This window comes from Leiobunum rupestre, chromosome 2, assembly GCF_980474605.1.
Source record: "Leiobunum rupestre chromosome 2, qqLeiRupe1.1.hap1, whole genome shotgun sequence".
Taxonomy (NCBI): domain Eukaryota; kingdom Metazoa; phylum Arthropoda; class Arachnida; order Opiliones; family Sclerosomatidae; genus Leiobunum; species Leiobunum rupestre.
The window spans coordinates 67527799-67551804 of NC_143385.1; the positions used below are offsets into that span (position 1 = coordinate 67527799).

The 24006-nt window shown below is 33.4% G+C and overlaps 1 protein-coding gene across 2 annotated transcripts in view; it reads right to left on the reverse strand.

The window, feature by feature from the left end:
• The window catches only part of Syt7 (Synaptotagmin 7), a 370991-nt gene extending 353043 nt beyond the window's left edge, over positions 1-17948 (reverse strand). Inside the window, exon 1 of one of the 2 annotated variants that reach the window (XM_090165062.1) lies at positions 17496-17948. The gene's annotated coding sequence lies outside the window, so the exon portion shown is untranslated. The remainder of the gene's footprint in view (positions 1-17495) is intronic. The other variant, XM_090165063.1, reaches the window with a different exon arrangement.
• Positions 17949-24006: the final 6058 nt, after the last annotated feature.

Below are 24006 nucleotides of genomic sequence, written 5' to 3' on the forward strand. Positions count from 1 at the left end.
GTCACTTTTTCAAGTCGTATTTTGTCAGTGAAAAATACGTCTATTTATTTCGCGCCAACGCTATTTGTATGTTTTCGGTGACGCTCTACAATTTTCTCATTGACAATTTTCTTATAGCACCTAGCGATTAAAATTTAAATTTAAAAAAAACGTGAAAATATTTTTCGATTTAGATGCAATTTTGGTAGAAAGTGTCCCCCGGCACGTGTAATGTACAGTACAAATTTCAACTTACTAGAAAACATAGTTTTTGAAAAAAATCACTTATTCGAGCAAACAAAAACACCTTGTATTGTTTGCCAATTTAAATAAAGCGGCATTTTCGCCTCATTTTTTCGAATCTGAGAGTAAAACTAAACCTCTAGACTATTTTAAACTGATTAACAATGTAACACTATTAATGTTTTGTAGTATGTTTACTGTTATTAGACATTTTATATCGATAAAGAGTTATAAACATTAAAAACCCTTAAAAAGTAAATTTATGTTTCAATTTTTTATTTTTCCGATTTGCGGAAAATTTTCCGAATTTTAATTTTCCAGAAAATTACAACACTAAAGCCCAGTTCACACTATACAATTAATTGGGCCACTTAATTGTATCAAACTAATTGTAAGTGAGAAAATTGTGTAGTGTGAACAGAAAAAGTGGGAACAATTGTTACAATTATTCTGTTCACGCTATACAATTTTCTTGCTTACAATTGATTGGATACAATTAAGTGGCCCAATCAATTGTATAGTGTGAACTGGACTTAACTTCTAATGTAACTTTCAGATAAAAGTGGCGTTAATTGAACCGAGTAAATCATTAAATTTCATAAATTTTAAAATAATGTTCCACGATAAAAAAATAAAAATTAAAACACTAGTAAAAAGTACTGCTACTTCACGCAATAAAATATTTGAGTTTATTAAACTTAAGATAGATTATTAGCATTTAAGTCCAGATCAGTTCATACGGGTCAAAATTAAAAAACCAGGTAGTTTAAACACGAAACTAATCTGAATTCATTGTACACCCGACAGACAGAAGCGTATTTCAAATTCATTTGAATTTTAAAACTATAAATAAATGCATTATGGTTAATATATTTTCCTATAATTGTTCAGTTCGGTTAATTGGGATAATGTATTCGATACAGTTCAGTTCGGTTAATTGCGATAATGTATCCGATACAATTCCGTTCGGTTAATTTGGATAATGTATCAGATACAGTTCCGTTCGGTTAATTGGGATAATGAATCAGATACAGTTTAGATCGTTTAATTTGGATAATGTATCAGATACAGTTCCGTTCGGTTAATTGGGATAATGTATCAGATACAATTCGGATCGGTTAATTGAGATGTATCAGATACAGTTCAGTTCGGTTAATTGAGATAATGTATCAGATACAGTTCAGTTCAGTTAATTTGGATAATGTATCAGATACAGTTCCGTTCGGTTAATTGGGATAATGTATCAGATACAATTCGGATCGGTTAATTGAGATGTATCAGATACAGTTCAGTTCGGTTAATTGAGATAATGTATCAGATACAGTTCAGTTCGGTTAATTGGGATAATGTATCAGATACAGTTCAGTTCGGTTAATTGAGATAATGTATCAGATACAGTTCAGTTCGGTTAATTGGGATAATGTATCAGATACAGTTCGTTTCGGTTAATTGAGATAATGTATCAGATACAGTTTAGATCGTTTAATTTGGATAATGTATCAGATACAATTCGTTTCGGTTAATTGCGATAATGTATCAGAGACAGTTCAGTTCGGTTAATTGAGATAACGTATCAGATACAGTTCGGATCGGATAATTGGGATAACGTACCAGATACAGTTCGGATCGGATAATTGGGATAACGTACCAGATACAGTTTAAAATCAGATCACTAGGTGGGTGAGGGAGTATAAAAGATTACCCGATCTGACTAACTGATTTTCTTCAAAGATCTGAGAATGACGAACTGAATAATCTGACCAGTTGGCCGCGTTGGAAGCACTGTAAAGGAAATTCGTCACATAATTCTTGCGATTCAAAAGAGTTATTTCGACAGTATTCTAAAATCTTAAAATAAAAAATTACTTTAATAATTATGATCATGAAAATGGTGGTCTTGACCTTCAAAATCGCTATCTCGGCCTTCATGATCGTAATCCCCGGGTTGAAAATAATAATATATTACAATCGTTTAATAAAAATAACTAATTTAAACAGAGCGTTTTCGACATTTGAAAATCGTGATCTTGACCTTCAAAAGATTTATCTCAAAAATATTAAATACCTTTAATAAGAAAAGAAAAGCATAATATAAGTAAGATTAATTTCCCAAAAAAACATAATATAAGGGAGATTAATTTCCCAAAAAAACATAATATAAGGGAAATTAATTTCCCAAAACAAAACATAATATAAGGGAAATTAATTTCTAAAAACCGGAATACAAGGTCGATTAATTTCCAAAAAAAACATAACATAACGGAAATTAATTTCCAAAAAAAACATAATATAATGGAAATTAATTTCTAAAAAACGGAATGCAAGGGAGATTAATTTCCAAAAAACATTACATAAGTGAGATGTATTTCCAAAAAAGATAATGTAAGGGAAACATTATTTCCACAAAAGATAATGTAGGGAAAATTAATTCTCAGAAATAAAATATAAATAGGGAATTTCCAAAAAAACACATAACATAACGGAAATTAATTTCCAAAAAAAACATAATATAATGGAAATTAATTTCTAAAAAAGGAATACAAGGTAGATTAATTTCCAAAAAAAACATAACATAACGGAAATTAATTTCCAAAAAAAAACATAATATAATGGAAATTAATTTCTAAAAAACGGAATGCAAGGGAGATTAATTTCCAAAAAACATTACATAAGGGAGATGTATTTCCAAAAAAGATAATGTAAGGGAAATTAATTTCCATAAAACATAATGTAGGGAAAATTAATTCTCAGAAATAAAATATAAATAGGGAATTTCCAAAAAAAACATAACATAACGGAAATTAATTTCGAAAAAAACCATAATATAATGGAAATTAATTTCGAAAAAAGGAATACAAGGTAGATTAATTTCCAAAAAAAAACATAACATAACGGAAATTAATTTCCAAAAAAAACATAATATAATGGAAATTAATTTCTAAAAAACGGAATGCAAGGGAGATTAATTTCCAAAAAACATTACATAAGTGAGATGTATTTAAAAAAAGATAATGTAAGGGAAAAATTATTTCCACAAAAGATAATGTAGGGAAAATTAATTCTCAGAAATAAAATATAAATAGGGAATTTCCAAAAAAACACATAACATAACGGAAATTAATTTCCAAAAAAAACATAATATAATGGAAATTAATTTCTAAAAAAGGAATACAAGGTAGATTAATTTCCAAAAAAAAACATAACATAACGGAAATTAATTTCCAAAAAAATATAATATAATGGAAATTAATTTCTAAAAAACGGAATGCAAGGGATATTAATTTCCAAAAAACATTTCATAAGGGAGATGTATTTCCAAAAAAGATAATGTAAGGGAAATTAATTTCCATAAAAGATAATGTAAGGGAAATTAATTTCCATAAAAGATAATGTAACGAAAATTAATTCTCAGAAATAAAATATAAATAGGGAATTTCCAAAAAAAAACATAACATAACGGAAATTTATTTACAAAAAAAAACATAATATAATGGAAATTAATTTCTAAAAAACGGAATGCAAGGGAGATTCATTTCCAAAAAACATTACATAAGGGAGATGTATTTCCAAAAAAGATAATGTAAGGGAAATTAATTTCCATAAAATGTAAGGAAAATTAATTCTCAGAAATAAAATATAAATAGGGAAATTAATTTCTGAAAAACGGTATACAAACAAAGGAGATTAATTTCCAATAAATATAATACAAGGGAAATTATTTCCAAACAAACAATATAATGGAAATCAATTTCCAAAAAAAGCATAATGTAAGGGAAATTAATTTTTAAAAACAAACATAATGTAAGGGAGATTTATTTCCAAAAGAAACATAATATAAGGGAAATTTATTTCCAAAAAACATAATGTAAGGGAAATTAATTTCCATAAAAGATAATGCAAGGAAAATTAATACCCAGAAATAAAATATAAATAGGGAAATTAATTTCCGAAAAACGTGGTAGCCCTGTTTTATTTTATTTTTTCCCCTTTCTTATATAAAAAGAAGAGCCGGGCGTAGTAAAATTCCTATTTTACATTTTAAACAGAGCCCTGGACGTAAACTCCCCAAAAATGGGATCGAAGAAGATTTTATCGTAATACGCGCGTTTCTCGTCTTTCTTTTCACCCGATAGATGGCGCCTCTCAACTTGTGAACGTCAATTTATCACCCTTTTTTACGTTTACAAAGGTAGAATAAATCGGCAGTCCGTCTACATTTTGCGCGTACGGAGAACATTGCCGCCACCATCCCACTTGGCGCTAGTGACGTAAATATTGATGATAAAGCACCCGCTTCGTTTCCGCTATAGCGCCCCCTATGTCGTTGCGAAGGAACTAGTTTTCTTTCGGACAGGTGACGATTTATGCAACCCCAAAAAATAAATAAATTGCCAATAATAATAAAAATAAACTAGGTGCCTATTGGTCCGCGTTTCAAAAATATATTGGCAATTCCTTTCAAAACGTGTCTCTCTTGATTTATCGACTGATGGGTTTTCGATTTTGAACAATATCTCATTCTCTAGCGTCTAATAGAGTGTGGCGTTCGGATTGCGCGACTTTCCAAAGTAAATTAACTTAATTGAAATACGATTTCATGTTAGCATATGTAACATAAAATATCAATAAAATCCAGGTTTCATGCCTGTTTTTCTTGACAAATTGATAAATAATTTGAGTGCATCGATAACGTAAACTATATTTTACATTAATCTTTATGAAATTGAATTATTAATTAATAATTAAATTTAATTGCATTTGCTCTGAATTGGTGGATCTTAATATTAATTTTGCACGTGAAAATACGCCGCCATGTTAGGGTATAAAAGTAGGTAAATAAGCTTGCTATACCTCACAGTGTAAAGGTACTGTCACGCGCAAAAACGTAATTTTCTAAAGAACCTGCTTTTGTACATTTCCATAAATACATTGAGGCAACTGTTAAAATACTGTGTAATTTCGATAAAGTCACATATTAAAAAATTTAGGTTACAAATTTAAAACCTTGTTGTGAAAAATTGCTTACAAACTAACTATAGCAGTTAGATAACTTTGATATTGCGTGACAATTTAAAAAATGGAAAAAAATATTTATTTGAGGTATAATGTTTCACTAGTTATAATTGTAATAATTCCTAAAAATTATAAAACGGCAATCTAAAAATATTGGTAGCCTGTAACAGCTGTGTAACTATATAATAAAATATTTTATTTTAGGCCTGCAAAATATATTTATGTTAAATAACCGAAATATAAAGCTGTCATCGTGTGATAAATAGATAGGCCTAGGTAGAGTATGAGCAAACGCTAAATCGCCACCCACAACTTCGATTTTTAGTATATGGATACGGTAGGTCACGTGAAGATAATAAATCTAAAAATATAACCTTTTATAACTTGAAGACGCCGCCATATTTCTGTCGAGTTTATGTAATATCTATAGCGTGTAAATAAAAATACTGAATATTAAAATTTCCGGCACAACAAATCTAGAGATAATAATGGCAGGTTTTTCATTTTCTAGCAACGTGCGTTTTAGCAATCGTAAATACTGGTTTAAATTGAAATGTTCCTAAGCCTGGTATATATAAGACACATTTATAGGAAAGCAGAGTACACGAAAGCCAAAGTTTGTGTTTAGACAATGCTCACCACCATACATAAGGCGCGTTGTAGTATTGATTAAACACGTTTTTATTTTCGTCATGTACCCGGGCTTAGCAAATATTTCCAAAATGTGTTAAAATTCTTTTATAACAGTAAATGTTTTATTTAGCAGTCGAAGTGAAAGCACGCTTATCTGATTTTAAAGAAATTAATTTCACGAACGTCTAGACACTCCCGACGTTGTCATTCAAACTTCTAGAGCGCCCTGCTCAACCTCTCAATTTAAAAAGTTAGGTACGCACGATAGCAGAAGCCTGTAGCAACATGGGATAAAATTTCCGATTTTGGTCGTCGTGCGATGAAAACGAGTTGCGAAGATCCTTTTTGTAATCGATTGCGCTGGTTTGGGAAGCAAGGCGAAGAGGGTTCAGTCGGATAAAGCATCTTCGGGATAAGCCAGGGTGCACGAAGAAGGAAATAAATGATTGGTCGATACTACAGTAATGGTAAAAAGCCCATATGAACGCAGTCCACGCTTAATACGGCGTTGTCGTGTATCCTGCTTTATGAGAAATATAAACATTATGACTAATAACTGTTATTTTCTAAGACAGTGTTGGGCAATTAGTTATTTAGTTTCGAATGGTTCTCACTTACTTCTATGGCTTTAATCACGGTACAGGGCGTCTAAGGAGTGCGTAAGATCCGACGCCTTACTTGTTTTATCACAAAAAAAAGTTTCGAATGGTCCATGAAAACAGTTTAATAATCACAAACCCACAGAAAACGCTTTCCGCTGACAATTACAACTGAAGCAAACGACAAAAACGGTTCCTTCACGACACTCGTACAAATTCCGTACACTCTAGAAAACCAATTTTTCGGAAATCTTGAAATCCACTTGGAATTGGAAATCCCAAATTTGGGCAAAAATTAGTTTCAAAATCTTGAAATCAGTAAAAGAAACCAGAAATCCACCAGAAAATCATGCTTTGAAATCTCAAAATCAGTCTCTGATTATTGAAATCACTTTGAGATTCTAAATCCCGTACGCAAAATTGCAAATGTCGAACCCTCGTTCCTTCATCATTCTGTCGAATTTTTATAAAATAACAAATATGGTTGGTAACGTAGAACTCGTTAAAAACGAATTATAATTATAGACTAAACTAAATCTAAATAACTATAAAATGAAAATAACTGTACATCTTTTCTCGCCAAAGGGCGGTCATAAACACTACGCGATCCCACAAAATGCCCACGGGCCAGCGTTTGGGCATTACTATTAAAAGGTTTGCGTGAACGACTTTGTTTAAACTAGCATTGAAACCATTTTCAATAGCTAGTTTTAAACGTAGTATTAAACCAATTTAGATGGTCGTTTGAGCATGACTCAAGTCTGGTAATTGGCGTCTTTCAGTAGATATATAATGCTGAAGGGCTTTTACGATTCAGGGTCAATATAATAGTTTACGGATGTCGCGTTGGTAGAGAGTTCCGACCGAGAAGGACAGGGAGGTTTAAGCCCTACAACTAAGGCCCCAACATACAGGCTATTAATATAATATTAATATATAGTATGGCCTGTATCCAAATATATTTAATACGTGTTGTAAACAGTAAGACGTGTTAATCCGTTTATTTGCCGTTCTGTCCCCGGCCTGTAATCGAGCAAACCTTGCATGTTTGCGGGCCCTTTTCCGTCGGGCCCCGGGGTGAGGGGACCAACCTGCCCCCTTCTGTACGGCCCTGATAATATTTGACGGAAAAAAACCTTTATGTGGCTGTGTTTAAAATTCAGAACTAGGTAGGTTTAGTTCAAGCTACGATTCATGCTATATATAGAGGGATGCGGTTTTCCGTTCGAGCCCAAGTGTAAAAATTATGATGTTTTCGACTATCGGTGTCATTGTATGATATCCACCATTTTCAAAAATGTCCGCCAAATCGACTAATAAATCGTCGCTTGAAAGCCAAAACTACGTAACACGAATTATGTGATTCTAAGTTGAATTAAAAAATGTTAAAAGTTTTTTATAATATAATATAATATAATATAATAATAATAATATAATAAATAATATAATATAATAAATTATATAATAATATAATAAATAATATAATATAATAATAATATAATAAATAATATAATATAATAAATTATATAATAATATAATAAATAATATAATATAATAAATTATATAATAATATAATATAATAATATAATATAATAAATTATATAATAATATAATATAATCATATAATATAATATAATATAATATAATAAATTATATAATAATATAATATAATATAATATAATAAATTATATAATAATAAATTATATAATAATATAATATAATAATATAATATAATAAATAATATAATAAATAATATAATATATTATTACTCATATATATATATATATATATATATATATAGATATAACTAATTGCGGGAGATATAAATTATAAAATCCACCATTTTCCCAGATGGCGTAGAATTTCAACCCCAAGTGCTCAATAAGTCTCAGGTACAGAGTGAGAGCAACCAGCCCAGACTATTGCAGCCAAAGTCGATTACAATTACCGCAGCTAGTGTGTCAGTAAGGACAAAGTGATTTTCAAGCAATTAAGTCTTGGGTGCAATTATATTTGACTAGAATTTAAATGACTTGGCGGGCGAGTATGTATCGTATAGATAGATCCAATTTTATTGGTGGGCTTACCCGAAAAAGATACTACACTTTAATCTATTTTGTTGGTGCGAATCAATACTACACTTTGATCTTAGCCAAACGCTGAAGAAGCTAATATTAAATTTAAAAAATATACGAAGCTAATTATTTGGTAGATGCCAAAAGATACTACACTTTGATCTTAGCCAAACGCTGAAGAAGCTAATATTAAATTTAAAAAATATACGAAGCTAATTATTTGGTAGATGCCAAAAGATACTACACTTTGATCTTAGCCAAACGCTGAAGAAGCTAATGTTAAATTTAAAAAATATACGAAGCTAATTATTTGGTAGATGCCAAAAGATACTACACTTTGATCTTAGCCAAACGATGAAGAAGCTTATTATTCAATTTAAAAATATACGAAGTTAATTATTTGGGTGACGCCAAAAGATACTACACTTTGATCTTAGCCAAACGATGAAGAAGCTTAATATTAAATTTAAAAATGTACGAAGTTAATTATTTGTTTGACGCCAAAAGATACTACACTTTGATCTTAGCCAAACGATGAAGAAGCAGATTATTCAATTTAAAAATGTACGAAGTTAATTATTTGGGTGACGCCAAAAGATACTACACTTTGATCTTAGCCAAACGATGAAGAAGCTAATATTAAATTTAAAAAATATACGAAGCTAATTATTTGGTAGATGCCAAAAGATACTACACTTTGATCTTAACCAAACGCTGAAGAAGCTAATGTTAAATTTAAAAAATATACAAAGCTAATTATTTGGTAGATGCCAAAAGATACTACACTTTGATCTTAGCCAAACGATGAAGAAGCTGATTATTCATTTTAAAAATGTACGAAGTTAATTATTTGGGTGACGCCAAAGATACTACACTTTGATCTTAGCCAAACGATGAAGAAGCTTAATATTAAATTTAAAAAATATACGAAGTTAATTATTGGGCTGACGCCAAAAGATACTACACTTTGATCTTAGCCAAACGATGAAGAAGCTTAATATTAAATTTAAAAAATATACGAAGTTAATTATTGGGTTGACACCAAAAGATGCTACACTTTGATCTTAGCCAAACGATGAAGAAGCTTAATATTAAATTTTAAAAAAAAAATACGAAGTTAAATATTTGGTTGATGACAAAAGATACTACACTTTGATCTTAGCCAAACGATGAAGAAGCTTAATATTAAGTTTAAAAAATATACGAAGTTAATTATTTGGTTGACGCCAAAAGATACTACACTTTGATCTTAGCCAAACGACGAAAAAGCTAATACCAATTCGAAAAACAACTGTATTATTTTATTACTGTATACTAGTCGGGTCTAATATTTATGTTTTTAAGATAAACTTTCTTGTGCACTTTTAATTTTCATTGTCCTTTCATTTTATAATCAGTTTGTCTTGCACAAGTAGCTAGAAATATTTATTAATTAGTCATATATTTGATAAAAAAATTAAAATTGAGTATCTACACAGAAATGTTTTAATTAAGTTTTTTCAAAACATATGTTATATAATTACTACACAATTTATACACCAAAGAGAGGTATATCAATTGATGTATTTCTAAAATTCCAACGAAGATAGGCGCTTGAAAACAAAACGCGCAACAAACTAAGATTTAAAATCTTTTGATCCAAAGTCAATTTACATTCATAGTCCATGTTGACCCACCGATGTTTAGTTTTGTAACCGTAGTTCAAACAAGTATTTTTTTCACGCACTAAGCTAATAGCTTATAAATAAATGGCTTTAAATTCGAAATCTTTTCGAACCACTTTTGGATCAATAAAAAAACACGATTCGTGAGAAAAACTAGAACCTATTTTTAACGCGGATATTTTCTTTAAATGAACCACTTTTCGGCCTGTCTTTAAAATTTACAGAGATCCAAAATCGAACTTTATCATTGGACGGGCCCGTAGCGGGTTTTTACGATTGAGCGCGCAGCGCGGAAGTTGAAATCCCAGGCGCGGATCAGAAAGTTTTCTGTTACGCTGATAAATCCCTGCAAGATGAAGACACCGCCAACCGGACTCGTCGCAAAAATCGTTTTCGCCACCAATATATCTAGTTAGGAGCAGACCCGCACAATGGTCGCCTTCCAATTTGACGTTAATTTGCTACGGGCCAGGATTTTATTTTTCGGTTCCTATGGACTATTTTTAGAAGTTAATTTGTCTATAATATTGTACCCCAAGTACGTGTCTTTGGGGCTATATTTTACAGAGTAATTCCAAAAGAAAGTGAATACGAACCACCGAAGATGGATTTTTACCCTTTTCGCATTTTCTATAATTCTAAAGAAAGTTATTTCCAGTTTAACCAAGGCCTTTGCAGGGCACTTTCAGAGCCCCGGGGCAAATTTCAGTTTAAGTTTCCCTACAGCTAGTTTTGGAATAAAAAATTAATTTAGGGCACGGTTAAGATATTTTGTCTAGGGCCCGGAAAAATGCTAACGCTGCACTGGGGGAAATTAGGTGCTGCCGGAGTGGTGGGCTCCGATCGTAGCGGGTCCCTAAGAAGTGTGTAGGGCCCCTACTCAAATCTATATATCAAAATATAGGACTTTATAGGACTATTTTTCAAATTTATAAGATTTTATAGGACTATTTTTCAAAAATATAGGATGTTATAGGACATATTTGAAAATATAGGATGTTATAGGGCATTTTTTTTAAATATAGGATATAATAGGGCATTTTTGAAAATATAGGATGTTATAGGGCTTTTTTTAAATATAGGATGTTATAGGGCATTTTTTTAAATACAGGATGTTATAGGACATTTTTGAAAATATAGGATGTTATAGGGCACGAACCCGAGTTCAATGGGTGCATTGGAAATACATTGAAGGGAAACCTGGATTATACAGGGTGTTTCAAAAGGTGATGCAAAAATTTTAAGGAGTTGTAGGAGTTGAGAAGTATGCCTGTTTTTTCATCATTTTCCTTCGATGAAAAGAGCGCCAGAGAGCTTCAAAGTATGGCCTACTAGCCCCTGGAAGTAGGCTGCAACCAACTCTAAACCAAGCAGCAGGGACTTTAAATACCGTTTAAGTTTACTTTTTTACGCGGGTTACCTCGATTTGTTTACAAAGTCCTTTTCAACCTACCACACGAACCTGACTGACTTACTATTTTTTCAAAATTCCCTGATTTTTCCCTGACCATTAGGACGATTTCAAATTCCCGTACTTAAACATTTGGTTAAATTAATGAAATTACGAAGTCCTTTTTCACCTATCACACGAACCCAAACCTTAATGTTCGCGTTTCCTTGCTGCTTGGTTTCGCATTGTTGCAGCCTACCTCCAGGGGCTAGTAGGCCACACTTTGAAGCTCTCTGGCGCTCTTTTCACTCATCGTAGGAAAATGGTAAAACAACAGGCATTCTTCTCAACTCACCCCTACAACTCCTTCCAATATTTGCATCACCGTTTGAAACACCCTGTATAGCTTGATAAATAGAGATATAGGTTACATTGATCAATATATCTAAAGATGACATCATAAGTTGGGTAGTGAGATCCAATTGGCAAGTAGATCTTGGACCAAGAAGGGGGAGCGAGGGATGGGGTGGCATCGAAGAGATAAGGTTGTCGGAAAGGGGTTTAAGCCCCCGCGGACCTGGCAACCGGGATTTGAGAGACCCGGGCCTAGCAGAGAGATGGATGGAGACTTTGGATTCGCCTGCCCGAAATAAATACGAGTTCCACCCGATTCGGGGTTAGCAGACGGCCTAATGTTTTACGACGGGTTTATTTTACTTATTATCAAAATTGTTATCTACAACCCCTTTAAAGCGGACCAACCGGCTAAGCCCTGACATTAACTCTCCTTAGACCTAGAATTCCAGGTAAGGACTCGTACTAACGACTTAGATTTAGGTTTTTTCTTTAGATTTCGTTACTTAATCCGAGGTCCAAGTGGGAATTTGCGCTTTGCAGCGGGGACCCTTCTAACGTCTTTGTGTTTTGATATTTTAGTTCATTAGTTTGGCAACATTTGCCTCAGTTTTTTACATACTTTTACAGGGTTGCCACAAAATTTTCAGATTCAAATTCCCTGACTATTCCCTGACCACTTTAAGATATTTTTCCGGACTTATTAAGGCCAAAATTTTTCTTTTATATTTTACTTTTATCAGAAGTTAATAACTTTAGATGGACTTACATTTCAGTAAACAGGGTATTGCAAAATTTACAATGTTGAAAAAATTAGCCAAACATACAAGGAAATAAATGATAATCGTGGAATTTGTCATAGATCTATAGAGTTAAATTACCTTAAAAAAGTGCCAAGATAAAATGGAATTCCCTGACTTTTCCCTGAATTTTTACCAATTCTTAAAATTCCCTGACATTTCCCTGACTTTTTAGGCCCATTTTTAAATTCCCTGACTTTTCCCTGTTTTCCCTGACGTGTTTCAACCCTGTTTTAGGTATTTAAGCTTATTACCTTTTATCTGAGTGTTAAACTGAAAACTATTTCTATTCGCGACCGAAAACTATCGCTACGCCCCCTTTGGTTCGCCATTGGAACCTAAATAGGTAGCGGCTAAAGCAGACGCTACTAGTTTTTACTCATCAGCATTCGTAAATTTGACTTAATAAATAATAAATTCTTCAGGCCGAAAAATATGGGAAAAGTCGGGGAATTTTTTTTTAAAGCATCAAAAGTAAGTGATCAGGAAATTTTAAAATATACCTTTAAAGTCGTGGAATTTTAAAAATTTGAGAAAATTGGTGACTTTTAAAAATGGGCCTAAAAATATGGGAAAAGTCGGGGAATTATTTTAAAGCATGAAAAGTAAGTGATCAGTCGGGGAAATGTCAGGAAATTTTAAAATATGCCTTTAAAGTCGGGGAATTATAAAAATAGGCTTAAAATATGAGAAAAGTTGGGGACTTTTAAAAATGGGCCTAAAAATATGGGGAAAGTCGGGGAATTTTTAAAAAAGACTAAAACGTCCGGGGAAAGTCAGAAATTAAAAAAAAAACTAAAAAGTCAGGGAATTTTAAAAAAGGCTTAAAACGTCAGGGAATTTAAATATATGCCTCGATAGTATGGTAAAGTAGGATAATTTTTGAAAAGGCCTCAAAATTCTGGGAAATGTCAGGGAATTTAAAAATACGCCTCAAAAGTCAGGTAAAAATAAGGTAATTTAAAAATTCGCCTAAAAAGGCAGGGAATTTAAAAATAGATATAAAACGCTTTGGAAAAAGTCGGGGAAATTAAAAATAAGCCTAAAAATGAGGTAACATTCAGATAATTTTAAGAAATTGTAAAATGTTCTGGAATTTTAGTTTATCTTGGCAATTTTATGAAGGTTATCTTAAAAACTAAGGTTTGTAAGCGTAGCAATAAAACCTTCCAGCGTAACAACCATATCGAAATAATCTTTGAAGATTTATCTCTCGTACACTTTCAGACGCACCGGAAGTAATTATAACGACTGGCGATAGCAATTATCAGCTTCTAACCAATTATACTTTTACATTAATTAATTAGATTGTAATAATTTTTATATAACACACGAATCTCACTACACCGGCACAATTTTTAGAATTTAATTGCGTCCTATTTTGACTGCAAATTACTTCGTTTTGCTCAGATGAAAGTGTAGTATAACAAAATCGATTCTTCGTATAAATTATTTTTAAAAGATTAAGATCAAAGTGTAGTATATTTTCGCATCAACAAAATAGATGACTTGCTATTAAATATATTTTAAAACGAATAAAATAATAAGCTAAGATCAAAGTGTAGTATCTTTTAGCATCAAAATAGATTCTTCGTATAAATATTTTTTAAATTAATATCGAAAGCAGTTAAAATTATTTAATAAAAGTGTAAGATCAAAGTGCAGTATAAATTATTTAATAAAAGTGTAAGATCAAAATGTAGTAGTAATAGAACAATTTAATAATAATCTTCCTTATTCTTTTAGCTAGGATCAAAGAGTATTATATTTTCGCAATCATTTGCGAAACATCTCGCCAAGCTCACTATTAAAATTCGATCGACCCATTATCGCTCGGTCTAATAACTGTAACGCAGTGATGGGCATTTTTCCAAAATCGATACTCAGCTCATAAATCGCTCACGTTAACATTACTTATTTGTCTCTCAGGCCCTTCCGAGTCTTATCAAGAGCAGTTAATAAAACTAAAATAGATTTAATTCGACTCATCAAACCGCTCAACGAATATGCAGAACTAACTAAAAAATACTGAACACTTTTAACTCTTTTTTTTTATCCTACTAACTATTTATGTAATAAAATAAATTATAGAACCACGAAAAGAATATAAAATTGCGAAAAATCAACGTAAGCGTGTAGATTTTTTAATCCCGATAACTAGTTGGTTTTATACTAATTATCATTTACTCCACACAGTTTTTAAATTAGGTTAAGAGTAAAAGTGAAAGCTCCTCCGTAATTCAATCTATTATTAGGTGAAGCGCTCCGCTCAAAAGTACGCTCAAATTCTGTTCGAAGGACAGACTCCTATCTTCCGCTCAATTTACCAACCAAACTTGGCTCAATAATAGCGAAATACGTCGGCTGAGAGCAAAATCCACGTATTTTCTTAAGATTTGTGTACATTGTTACGTGGATTCTGCTCTCAGCCGATGAATATAACTCTTTAAAAGTTACGCTCACTCTGACTGCAAACGCTCCAATCGGCTCGAAAAGGAGCGGAACGCGCCCATCCCTGTTGAATCGTAGACTCAACTGAATTTCAAATTTTCGTTATTCTTTTTGATCGATCGTAAATAATAAATCGTAGATTTGAGGTAAGTAGATAGATATTTTACGGTACTTGGTTAACCGTTAAATCCTGCGACAACGAGCCAGCTGTTAGTAACGGTATCTTTACAACGCTCGACACTCGAAAGCCTGATTTCTCGTTCCTATTTCGTAATAGCGAAAGTTGAAGATAGGAGACCCCTGCGTAGTGTTAATGGCTGTAAAATCGTATCTGCCTTGAAACGTCAACACAGTCTTCCGTTATCAGCGCGGCTCGCTTGGGAAAACCTGCAGTGCTTTTAAACGACACAATGTTTACAGCTTTTACGACTAATTCTTTCGAGAAATTAATTTATCCTATTGGGACGTATTAAAGACTAGCTTTCTAAGACCGTTAGATTACTAATCTAAATAATAAAATTATTATAATTCGTTTGTCAGTTGCTTATAGCGTAGAACGATTTCGAATCAATGCAGACTGGATTTTTGAACCGTTAACGGTAAAATTAATTCTGCACTAATATTGTAATATCAATTAATATTTAATGTTATAATAATTAAAATTAGGCTTTCGATTGCCAGTTGCTTATAGCGTAGAACGATTTCGAATTAATGCAGACTGGATTTTTTAACCGTTAACGTAAAATTAATTCTGCACTAATATTGTAATATCAATTCATATTTAATGTTATAATAATTAATATTAGGCTTTCGATTGCCAGTTGCTTATAGCGTAGAACGATTTCGAATCAATGCAGACTGGATTTTTGCACCGTTAACGTAAAATTAATTCTGCACTAATATTGTAATATCAATTAATATTTAATGTTATAATAATTAATATTAGGCTTTCGATTGCCAGTTGCTTATAGCGAAGAACGATTTGGTATCAATACAGGATTTCTGCACAATTATTGTCAAATTAATTCTGCAGAATTAAATGCAAATTATAAATTAATTTGCCGATTTTAACGTTTTGCCAAAGTAATCCACCTAATAAATACATAATTAATGTAAAAATTAATGGTAGACAATCATGTGCTAATTGTAAATTAATTTATCTTAACGTTTTGCAAAATAATGCGCCCTATTATAATTTTTTTGCGTAATTAATGTATAATTAATTAAATCTACACAATCGAGTGCAAATTAATTTGCTTATCGTCACACTATTTCGAAATAAGTTTGAAAAATAACTGCTTGAACATAATATTATAACTTTTTGCAGAAGTAATGCACACGATAAATAATATATATTATTTTAATTAATTTAAAATTAATTAAATAATTCTGTACAATCGTATTCAATTTATAAACATTCACCCTTTTCTGATTCAAAATTAACGCTCATTATGTCTTAAATACCGTTAACTAATTTATTAATTAGAGCACTTTTAAAAAAAAATTAACTCGTTGCTTGTGCACGTTTCCACAAACCTTAAATTTAAACCCGTTGTATAAATTTAATTATTAACTCGTTTAGAAAATAATTTCGCACAAGAATAAACTGATTATGAAAAACACTTTTGCACAAACCATGCAATAATGCGGACAATTCGCACTGAAACCTCCTACCGCGACTGAAACGAAAGCACATTGCACAATTTAAAAAATACCACGCTATAAGGGCATATTTGTACAAGATTGACGAATGGGGATAATTCGAACTCAAACCTCCCACAGCAGCTGACCAAAAACCCATAGAGAAATTTAAAAAACCTCTCGCGATTAGTGCACATTTGCAAATGTTCTAACGACTATTAAAACACTTTTGCACAAACTGTGCAATAATGAGTATAATTCTACATGAAACCTGGCCCCAACTGAAACGAAAACCCGTTGTACATTTTTAAAAATATAACGCTATTAGAGCATATTTGTATAAGATTTAATTGCCCATTAAAACACTTTTGCACAAACTGTGCAATAATGAGGATACATCTACATGAAACCACCTGCCCCAACTGAAACGAAAACCCGTTGTACAAATTAAAAAATATAACGCTATTAGCGCACATTTGTACAATATTTAATTGCCTATTAAAACACTTTTGCACAAGATTTAATTTCCTATTAAAACACTTTTGCACAAGAATAAACCGGTTACAAAAACACTTTTGCACAAACTACGCACTAATTCGAACTGAAAACTACTCATAAACTTAAACGACAATAAAAAAAATTACAAAACTCACCTCTTAAGGAAAATTCAGTCGATTGGCAAAAGCCTAAAAGCTGAAACTGAAACTGGATTTGGTAATCTTTGTCAAATAATATAAAAAAACCAGGTGTTTTATTTTTTTTTATTATTTTTTGAAGGTAATTTTCAGTGACGCTGTTGAAAAACGGCAAAGTCACACACAAGCATCGCAAACGCCGCTGGTACTCCAAATGCCGCGCGATTAAGCCAAACTACAATTAAACCAAACACTGGCGGTTTTATCATAATTTTTCGGTCGTTCAGCGCGACTAGAACCACTGGCCAAGCGACGATGACTAAAAAGCACTAATTTCCCCTACAAATATACGGAAATGGTCAACGGATTCTTGTACAAACTTAAAAACGGTTTTCGTAGGGGAACAGACACTCACACGCCGTTATTTTCTAGCCTGCGCGCGCTAAAGCGGGCTTTCGAGATATCTTCGAGGCAAGAATTCTCTCTCTCTGTGGCTCCAATACGAAGCCCGCGCCCTCCTCCCGGTCGTTTCCGCCTCCCCCCCTCCCCTATGCCCCTGGCCTGATAGTCGAAGGGGCGCGCGCAAACTATAGCGGCGGCACGGGGGGGAAGGCATCGATGGGGCAGACGACGCTTTTTTCTCTTTCCTCGTAACGCTTTGGCTTCGACGAGGCCGCTTCCGCCATCTATGCTCTGTAACGCGAACTAAAGTTTTGCTTTGTTTGAAACGGGGATCCTGGGACTTTTAGTCGGGGAAAATAACAACAGAGTGAATTGTTTTAGGGATTACCTAACCCTTAAAGACCTTATAAACCTTGTCTACATAAACTAAACACTATATTGTTGAAAACAAGCTAGTAAGATTAAAGCAAGTGGCGGCTCTATCATTGCTACCTGTATTGTGGTAAGGCCCTTGTTATTAGAAATGGCCATGAATCTATCCGATTCTTAGAAAAAACGACTTTACTGGAGAGCGTGGTGCCATCTATTAATGGCAAAGGAAGCTAAAATTCAAAATTGAGAAACAATTACGTCGTCAGACAACCATTTATAATTATTGTAATTAGACAAATTATACTCTACTGGACTTTAATCTAATTTATTTATATATCATGTAAAATATATTGTTAAAAATTACTATAATTTAAGTTATTGTCAAATTTTCAAACGAGCCAATCGAGGGGTACTTTTATGTCCCGCCTTTTGGGTCAAAATGTAGCTTAAGCATCTTGTTTTGATTTCGACGCTAGCGACATCTGTGGAAAAAAAAGAGTTACTTTACGACAAACCTGCAAGTATGTAATCAGGTCGATAATTGCTTCGAGGTGTCAATAGAGTAAAATTATTTTGTTTTTTAGCTAGAAAATATTTCCTTGGCTATTTATACGAAGTTTTGTTAATTTTTACACCTGTAAAATTATCTCAATCTGAATATTTAACGGTAGTATCTCCAACTTCAATAAGAACTTGGCAACATGACGTAGCATGGCAACCAGTGGCGGCCTAAGGGGGGCAGGGGGCGGTCCGCCCCGGGTACCACGGCAGCAGGGGGTGCCATCAGAGAAGCTCGAGGGGGGGGGTGCAAATCAGAACGATTAAACTTGAAGAAGATGGACCCGTGAAAACTTCTGCACGGTCCTGGGGGGTGTCACAAAACACTGCCGCCGCCCCGGGGACCCAGCCTTCTTAAGCCGCCACTGATGGCAACCATAGCAAAAGGTCATGCCGTCAATTACCTATAGGCATTCAAATCACTACCAAAGAGCAAAAGTCAAACAAGTCTCAAGAAACGTTATTTCAGAAAAATTTCTTTATGTTTTTAATCTGCAATTATGGCCTAAGTAAACTAAAAAATGAAAGTTTACGAAAATAAGGATTTAAATACTAGAAGTTTCTTATTTCAAAACTCACGTATCTCGATTTGCTTGATTATTGCTCCCAGTTAGCGCTATCTAGCCGCGAGTACAGTGCAGCCATAGATTCGATTGCATCGTAACGCGTGAAATATTAAATCTGGGATTTAAGGGAGTGTAAAATTGTATATTCCCGGTGGGTTAGCTAATTTCGCATTACCGCCACTAGACATGGTGCGTCTTAGCAGACGAATTTTCGTTTTTAAATTAACTTCCTCGAAATGGCAGTCCGGTAAAGAAAGTGCCTGCAGTATGGGCAATATTTTTACTCATTTTTCAATGTCGAAAATATGTAAATCCAATAGTAGGAGAACGATTTGAACCATAGAAATCTCATAGGTAACTCGAATGCTGCCGCCTACGGCCGAGCTTGTCGCCAGTTCGTTTTGAACCTGCAGCCAATGAGAGGCCGTAGAGTGGTTCCGCCAAAGAGGATAATAATCCTCCTTGGTTCCGCTACTATCGCGGGAGATAGGTGACGTCATTCTCTCTGGTGACATTAAATTCTTGGCAGAACCACTCTTTGAGCTCTGATTGGCTGAGATCTGGCTATCGTCTGCCACGGCGTTTGGTCCATTTGCCAGTTACACGGCAGCATTCTAGTTACCTATGAGATTTCTATGATTTTAACTTTGTAGGACATCGATTTGGTTACACTAACTATCTAGTTATCTGTTGTGGGATCGAGACAGGCTGCCAAAAGGATTCGGTGGGTAGTTATGACGGATAAAACAGTCGCTTTTTTAGCTTTTATAATAAACCAGAACACGCGAAAAAGTGAAAAATGATTGGACGATACTACATCCATGGTAGAAAGCTTTAAAACTGCAGTCCACACGTGTTATCTCGTCGTCGTGTTCCCTTATGCACAGAAAAAAATAGTAGGAAGAAATCTTTAAGAAAATTAGTGATTTTCTTTGAATAAACCTCGTATCCTAGATTCGAAATAACTGCCTCGGGCCGTTTTAAGACCTTTTGGGGCCATGGGCTAAATTATTTCATCAGACCTTTGCGATCCCCAACGGACAGCCTTTGTATGTCCATTGTCTAAATTCAACTACACAATAATCAAACCAAAGCTTTTAATTTCAAAAGTATAACATAGTCCTACTGAAAATAAGATTTTTACTGACAGTGACTCGCTGTTAGGTTTTAGAAATTGTTGGTACCGTATGATACGCGATGTGGCGATGAGTCAAATTACTTTAGACGTAACTAAAAGATACATAATATTAAATGAGTATAAATAATATTTAATTAACTAATCCCTTATCCCTAGAGTAGAGGTGGTATGGATGGCCTTTCCAGGGCCCCCAAAATGGCTGGAGGCCCTGGGCTGTAGCCCACTTAGCCCATGCCTTAAGACGGCCCTGTCTGGCGTAATCAATAGCGTTTACAAACTTCCTGCCGGAAAAATCTGCTCTTTAGTTACCATGATAACCAACTATAGATAAGACAACGGCTAATTGTCATCAAATTTGGCCTTTATAGAAATATGGCAGCGACCGATAGAGGCTGATTTTTCGGAGGTCACGTGCAGGAAGTGGGTAAATGCTTCGTTACCAAACCGACAATCAGAAAGATTCACAGAATTCGAATCTAGGATACGGAGTTCTAAATTATCTTTGAATAAACTAACTAGGAAATCTGAATTACTTTGAATAAACTATAACTAGGAAATCTGAATTACTTTGAATAAACTAACTAGGAAATCTGAATTACTTTGAATAAACTAACTAGGAAATCTGAATTACTTTGATTAAACTAACTACGGAATCTGAATTACTTTGAATAAACTAACTAGGAAATCTGAATTACTTTGAATAAACTAACTAGGAAATCTGAATTACTTTGAATAAACTAACTAGGAAATCTGAATTACTTTGAATAAACTAACATGAAAATAGTTTTCAATAGCTATTTTTAAACCCAGTATTCAAACGTTTTCGCCGCTTGATTACTATTAAGTAAACTGACACACTTATTCGAAAAGTAATTATGTACTTATGGTCGTACAAAACAGCGTTCCATTTTGTTACCGTAAAAATAAATTATAAAATGTACCTGGAACAAGTATAATAATAACATAAGTGGATAAGAACAATAAATATGGCACAGAACAAATCCAGTTAATGATAGTCTGTTGTGGAGTGATTGCGAAATAAGAAGTTTCCGAACAGGAAAATCGTCCCTTCCTACTCTTTCCGTTGGCAAAATAGTTGGTTAGTTGGATGGCGAGAAATACGAGCGTACACGCGTTTAGGTTTGAAATTTGAAAATAACTAACTTCAGAACTGGAGCCAGTGTTATGAAAGTTATATTTATCTACCGATTCAAAAATTCATCATAATTTTCCAAAAGTAAGCGTTATTTAAACCATTGAAAGCATTTCAATTTTCAATAGGCCTTGGCTGGTCCGTCGAAAAGGCTGCCGGCGGTCCGTCGCCGATTTTACGGGCTTCCTCCAAATAGTAGGAGCAGTTCGCGGCGAGTTGTCAGTCCGTCGGTACGTAATGGTTTACGTTCTCATTGGCGAAACAAACTATCCTTAAAAAATTTGCATTGCATGGGTGAATAGGAAGTGTCATACTCATGTTTATAATCCACTTATGATAATAATAAAAATAATAATAATCAGCTAGGCCACGGCCAACTTTGATCACGCGCTGTTCGCGCTACAGCGGCCAACACATTCGTCGAAATTCCGCGAGCAAGGATTTTCCCCCTATAAACTGTACTATAACGCGTAGGAGTTCAGCTTCAATGTAAAAACTATTCTAAAAATAATAATCCGCTAGGGGCACTCACGTCATACACATCTTTATCTCATAGGTTAACACAGAAACGTCAACGAATGAGATGGCCGCTGTAGCGCGAGAGATCAAAGTTGGCCGTGGCTAGGCTAATACCCTTTGCACCACCTTAGGCCTAAGTCACCAAGCGACCTTTACAGCCATTAATTCAGGTGGCCGGGTTACAATGATAATAATCAGCTTCCCTACAAACAAAATAAATTTGGTCAAATTTACAACCCGTACAGGATGACATAGTCTATTACCCGAAGTTGACAGCTTTTGTATAGCCGAATTTATATAACTTCTAAAAAGAAGGCAATCTTTCTTTGTTATTACTTTTCCAGGGACGATTTTTTTTTAGTTAGAAGGGGGTAAAAATAGGGGAACCGCAAATTTGACGTTAGTAGCCTGAGCTAAGGGGCGCTCGCAGTCTATGGGGTTTTATTGAATTATAGGGTTTTGATTCATGCGTCGACGATAAAAACCATCTTTCTCGGCGAACCTATTTCCTCGGATTTGTCAATTCTCCAGGAAGCAGTCGGCATCTGGTGTCCATTAGGTGAACTATAATGTTTTTTTTTCAGCGTTATTCCGTTACGCCCCCACCATCGGTAACTTGTCTACGATGCCGCCGAAAATAAGATTCGGCGTCGACACCGCGGCGTATATTGTTAGTCCCGGCGCCGCCGGAAATTGTTGATCGGCGCGCCCAAATAAGAATTTTTTTGGTTTTATTTCGACAATCTAAACAGTTAATTTTTTTGGAACTATTTTGCGAAATATATATTTTATTTTGGGCGTTTTCTACGCTTTCAAAGGTAAAGACGCCGCCGACAAAATAACAATTTTAGCGGCGTTGTGAACTAATTTTTAACAATGGTTATACTATCCTTTGAAACCAGTTTTTTATGTCGAGTTTCTCTCAATTATTTGGAGCAAAACTGGCATTCAAACCGAATTTAAATACCGTTTTAAGGTCAAGTGTGAACAAATCCAAAGTTTTCTTATTTTTCATTTTTCATTTTCAGTTTATATTTAACTCGTTTTTATTGCTTTAAGACGTTTTATATTTATAAGGTATAATGGTTTGTTTCGGCTTTTGTTATATTGCGTCTTTGAAGAGATTCTACTTCCGCCTTTCTCGGATAGATGGCGTTAGTGGAGAGAGACCCTGTAAATTAACTTTATCCAGAACACCGGAGTATAGCAAGTAGAACACTTCTACAGGCGCCCAGTAGGCCAAATTTATCGTCGGAGCTCTAAAATTTTTAATATTTAATATGATAATTTTATCGTTAAAGTAAATAATAAAAGTTTGACAGACGACAATATTATTAATTATTTATTAAATGCCAAGCCTAAAAATTAACTCGACAAAGGGACGTAAGCAACGTAAGTTATACGTTATTAGGGTACCAGCTTCGATTTTAAGAAATTTTAAACAGTGACGTAGGCTGATACTTTTCTAAATGTGCATTTTTAGCGCCATCTAATTTACGTAGATTAAATACTTTTAGAATATTTTTTAAATCGTTTTATATGAGCCATAAAATATAATATTGATTTTGTAACCGTACAAAACTTTAGTTTAGAGCTTTTAAAAAAAAGGTATTAAAATGAAATTACACAATAATTTAATAATAACCAAATTACCTAGTTTTGCAGTTAAGTAATGCGCCTAATAAATACGGGCTTTTTACAGAATTAATGTAAAATTAATACTATTTTAAATTGTATGCTAAAATGTTTAATAAAAAATATTAACATTAGGTGAGCTTTTTAAGCCAAAGTTTAATACATATTGATTATGATTATGTATTA